Genomic DNA, 5,977 nt, shown 5'->3' with positions numbered 1-5,977 from the left:
ACTTGGGAGGCAGAGCCAGGTGGATTTCTGAGTTTGAGGCCAGCCTGGTCTACAAAGTGAGTTCCAGGACAGCCAGGGCTATACAGGCTAAACCTTGTCTCCAGAAAAAAAAAAAAAAGAAAGAAAATGGGGCTGGAGAGGTGGCTCAGCGGTTAAGAGCACTGACTGCTCTTCCAAAAGTCCTGAATTCAACTCCCAGAAACCACATGGTGGCTCACAACCATCCATAATGAGATCCAACACCCTCTTCTGGTGTGTCTGAAGACAGCTACCATGTACTTACAAATAATAATAAATAAATCTTTGAAAAAAAAAGTTTAAAAATGTTACATTCTTTTTACTTCCTTTTTAAGGAAGTATTTAGTTTATTTTTATGAGTGTTTTGCCTGAGTGTGTGTGTGTGTACAGCTCACATATTTGGTGCCCACAAAAGCCAGAGGGAGGCATTTGATCCCCTGAACCGGGAGTCGCAGATGGTTGTGAGCTGCCATCCATGTGGGTACTGAGAACCAAACCTGACTCTTCCCCAAGAGCAGCCAGTGCTCTTAACTGAGGGGCCATCTCCCTGACCCCATCTTTTTACTTCATTTAAACCTCAAACTCAAGGTCTGTGTCAAACAAACTAATCAGACCCGGTGACTATTGAGCCAAGAATATGCTAAAATGCATTTTCATCACGAATTCAAGGACATGTAATTGACCTTTTGAAAACTACACTGGTTTCTGTCTCAGTGGTTAAGAGCACTTGCTGCTCTTGCAAAAGATCCAGGTTCATTTCCCAGGACCCACCCAACAGCTCTCAGCCATCTGTAATTCCAGTTTCATGGGATGTGGCACTTTCTTCTTGTCTTGGCACTTTACAGACAACAGGTACCTATGTGGTACACAGACATACATGCAGGTAACACACCCATACGGATAAAATAACTTTAAAAATCAATTTTTAAAAAAATATATACCAGTACTAGTCCAATTCTCATTGGAAAAATGTGCATTTCGTTTAAAACCTACCCAAAGCAAAGAAAATCAGAGTGATGAAATGCAAGTCATACCCTCGAGGGAGACCTGCAGTTTCACTCTGGAACATGCTTGTGACATCAGAGTTATCGCTGAGTGGAATTTGTCACCAATGAGCAAAGCACTAGACTCAGAAAAGTGACCACAAACAACGAGCCAATTATAAGTCTTGAACACTGTCTCAAAAAGATTTATCTTTATTTGAAACGCATGGGTGTTTTCTCTGCATATATATCATGAGGAAAGTGACTGCAGAGGCCAGAAGGGGACACTCATTCTCCTGGGGCCATCACAGATGATTGGGACATGCCTTCTCCTCGGGCTGGAGTCACAGGAGGCTGTGCGCAGCCCTGAGAGTGTTGAGGCCTGATCTCTCAACCCCATCAAGAGCAACAAGAGCTCTGGCCTGCTGAGCCATCTCTTCAGCTGCTTCTAAGACAGTCAGTTATCTCAAGAAACAGGCAAGAGTCTACAGAGGGAAAAGAAAAGACAAATTAAATGTAAAAATTAAAAAAAAGTGCCCCAAAGTTTGACCCAAAATAAAAGATAAAAGAAGCTTTCCAGAGAAATAAAAGACTAGTGTGGAAGCCTAGGGGGCAAAAAGGAACAAATGAAAGCTACCCAGAATAACCACGGAAGCAGGCAGTGGAAGGGCAGGAGGTGTACTTGATCCATGGGGAGCAGACTAGCTCCATCTGAAAAACCAAGAGGGATAAGCTAGAGCCCAGAGATATCAAAATATGTGTCATGAACAGCAAGACAAGGCTGTGGAAGCTGATCTCCGTTAAAGAAACCTGAAATGAACAAATCCTTGCTGGAACCCCGGACTGTAATAATTTTGTAATTTGGGAAGAATTGGGGAAATCTGGGCATGAGTTATAGATACCGCATTGCTACAGTTTCTAAGAATAATAACAGCATTGTGGTTATACATATTATATATATATATGTATATATATGTATATATATATATATATATATATATAATTATTGCTTAATGATATATGTGGTGTTTAAGGACCAGTAAATTTATTTCTAGGATGTTTGAAGTTACTGTCAACTAATTGAGACAGAAACCATATTGTAATAAAAGACAAAGTGGGTCAATCCAAATATTGATAATTGATGATGTTAGTGATATAAATTCATAAGCAATGTTGTATTAGTCTTGGCATTTATCTGTAAGTTTGAAACTTTAAAACTAAAGTTGTAGGGCTGCAAGGATTACCTGGTAGTTGTTTCTACTCTTCCAGGAGACCTGAGAGTTTGGTTCCCAGCAACTATGTCAGATATTCTAACCACCTGTAACACTAGCTCGGGAGGATCCAAGGTGCTCTTCTGGCTTCTTCTGGGCTCTTCTGGCACTTCCACACATGTGACATGCATTCACACACACACAAACCACATAAAAATACTTTTTTAAAAAGCTGAATAAATTTTCCCAAAGTGAAACCTCTCACAAGGAAGTGTGAAGGCCCAGCACTCAGAACAGTGAGACTGAAGGATAGTGAGTTCCTAGGCAGTCTGAGCCACAAAGTGTGACTCTGTCTCACAGCAAGAAAAAAATATATTCACAGAAGTTTTTAATAAGTAAATTATGCTTGGCACGGTGTATAGTATATGCCTTCCATTCCAGCACTCAGGAGGCAGAAGCAGGTAGATCTGTGTATTCAAGGACAGCCTGGTCTACATAGCAAGCTTAGGCCAACCAGGGCTCTATGGTGAAATCCTGTTTCAAACAAACAATAAGTAAGGTGTTTACAGGCAAAAATTTAAAACTCTCCAACTATGTAGCATACTACGTTTTCAGAAATGCTCAACATTTGCCCATCTTCCTTCACCAGAGGGAAGAAAGATGAATCTTTTAAAAACCCCTACACTAATTATTGCTGAATTCTGCAAATAAGGACAGGAGATCTTTGGAGGTTAGTGCTAGTCTTCTAATCAGAACCACAGGGGTTCTCCCCTGCGAGTGTGGACAGGAGCAGTTACACTGTGGTATCTATTGGGTAACATCGAGAGTCAAAAATAGGAAGCTCTAGATGCAAATTAAGTTTGTGGTTTAAAAAAAGAAACAGAAAAAAAAAAAAAGAAAAAGTTGAAAAAAATTTTTTGAAGTAAACTAGCCCAGGGGAATTTCTTTCCTCAATTGAGGCAGCTGTGTGATTTCTTGAGGGGAAAGGCAAAGATGAGGTAATGTGACAGGTACAGCCATTTGCATCATGTATCTTAGGCCGATATGGTGGAGAATCACCTCGTGGGTAGTCTGTCTCTAAAATGAGAAGTAAGATGAATGTGTGTGCTTCTCCAATAGTCTAAAAGGTGTAAAGCCATTTTGTACTATGACTGTTCGCACACGGGGTAATGGGCTTCACTGTGACATTTTCACACATGGGTAGCACAGTATGTTTGCTCACCCTTACCTCCCTCTGCTTCCTCTCACACGCTCCACTGTCCCCTGGCTCCTACCTTGTCCCCTTCTCCCTAAATAGTCCTCCTTCTGCCTTCACTTCTTTCATATGTGTGTGTATGTTTTGTGAAAGGTATTCTTCCCATGAGAGAACATGTCTGTTTCTCACCCCCCCATAACCTCTTCTTCCCACCTCCCTCTCCTCATCACCCTCCACCCACACAGTCCCCCTCATATTTAATATCACATATATTTGAGGGGATGGAAACCTTCAAAAGGAGCCTTCCCTCAAAGGAAAGAATTCCTGATCATGAGACATCATTTCCTATTGCATCAAGTTTATGCTGGCTAAGAAGGATAAAAAGAAATTGTAAGGCCAGAGGCCATCATTTACACTCGGAAAGTGATGGGGATGGCCAGCTACACGGGACAGAAGTGAGAGGAGAGGAGGAAGGAAGAAAGAGAGGATGAGCTTTGTACAGTGAGACAGTCATCCCAGGCCACTTACGGCCACAGAAAGAAAACGCTCAATAGTACGGAAATACTTATTACTGTTGCTGTCTGCAAACCAATTCTAGACACATGCAGTCCCTTTCAACCTCCCACACTGTGTAGAAAGAGAAGATGCCTTGTGAACCACAGCTATCTATATTCTGACTCTACCTATGGGAGAAGGCAAACTGTTACCTTGTGGCCCACTTCCCATTACAGCCAGAAAGAGCTGTTGGTAAACAACTGGACACTGTGCAGCAAAGTTTACCGAACCGAATATAACTTTTGAAGTGTCAGACCCAAGTTCTCTCTTTACCTCTCTTTCATATTAACTGCATCAAGTTACATTAACACTGTATTAGCCCTCGGTTTCATCTGGGGGTACAGAAACATCTTTTCAAGGAATGACAAGAGGCTTTGAGATTAGAAAACCTGCTTATGACAATTTGATGCAAGCAGTTATTTTTGGTCTGTCTTTATAATGCTTCCATTTATATTTGTTCTTTAAAAAAAAAAAAGCTTAGTTTTAAAAGAGCTGTGTTTTACAGCAGGGCCTAGAAGGGGGGGCTGGAGCATTATGTAAATTTGAGGTGAAATCTCTTGCATCTTCTAGTTGTGGGGCTCCTGAGTCGAATTTCTTAGTAACTCTCTGTACCTCTGACTCCCCATATGCAAACGAATATAAGAAGCATGCCTCGTCTTATGAGTAAGTATGTGTGATGTGCGGGCAGTCACATAGGTGACTGCCGGGGACCATTGCTGGCTCTCTTCACTAGTCTTTATAGTTCAATACTGAGAATGGCTCTTAGGGGCTTTGCATATGCAGGCATGCTCTGTTGACACTTTGCATAATGTCAATAGACACTGAACTACATCCATATACATCTGTATTATCTGCCACGTTATACAACATGGGGTTGGCTGTAGGGGTGGGCAAATTAAGACATATCTTTTTATATTCTAGAACCCTGTTTTCAATTTAGACTTATTTCTGGGTAACCAGAGAATTACTCAGTGGGTAACATTCCTTGAAAACACCTTTAATGTCTGTTTTGATCGATGTATCATATAGTATGTCAAACAACATTAAATAATAGGGTTGTGTGAATTTTTCCAGAAAAAAACTATGCAAACTTATAACCAGATATGTCCCACTGTGAGTCCTATAGACCACATAGGATTGAAGCAAGGTTGAAGATTGCATTTGGAGACTTTTCGAGATGTCTCAGCAGTTACAAGCTTGGCTGCTCTTGCAGAGGACCAGGGTTCTGCTCTCAGCACCCCCATGACAGCTTCCAATCTGTAACTCCACTTTCCAGGGGACCTGAGGCCCTCTTCCGACCAGGCATGAGTGTGGTACATAAGCGCATGCGGGCAAGCACTTCTACACATAAAAATAAGATAAAATAATAAAAACCAAAACCTGAAAAGATATTACTTCCTTAGCATCTCCTACCCACACTCAAATCTGAGAGTTGGAGACATAGCTCTGCGGCTAAGAGCACTGACTGCTCTCTCTTCCAGAGAACCCAGATTCAATCCCCAGCACTCACATGGTAATCCACAACCATCTCTAACCCAGGTTCCAAAATCCAAATGTGAGCTGTCCCAAGGGACTTGCAGACATTTCAAGTAATTATTTTCTTTGCTTTTATATAGAACTGAAAGACTCTAAAACTCCCAAAGGGAGACACTCACTCAAGCCTCGGGACAGCCGCGTACCCAAGAAGACACTGAGACCGAACTCAAAATGTAGAGAGTAAGATTTTATAAAGCAACAGCAAGCAAATACATGAACCAGAGCTCTGGGGTCGAAACTCATACACCAAGCAAGGTGCAGAGGAGAATCGACGCCCGGCCCAAATTTTTCACAGGCTTTTATAGGAAAAAGCCAGGGGAAAAGTACAAGTTTTACGTCACCAAGGGGTCGTGTCCTATATTTTGGCAATGTACCCAATCTATTGGAACATTCTGGGGTAGTACCAGGAGGCCCCTATCTCAAAAATGTTCTTGGAACAGTCCTCAGTTAGGAGGGGTAGGACTAGGTTTGTTCCAGGA

Source organism: Mus caroli, chromosome 3, assembly GCF_900094665.2.
Source record: "Mus caroli chromosome 3, CAROLI_EIJ_v1.1, whole genome shotgun sequence".
Lineage (NCBI taxonomy): Eukaryota > Metazoa > Chordata > Mammalia > Rodentia > Muridae > Mus > Mus caroli.
Note: the sequence above shows the minus strand (reverse complement) of the source record.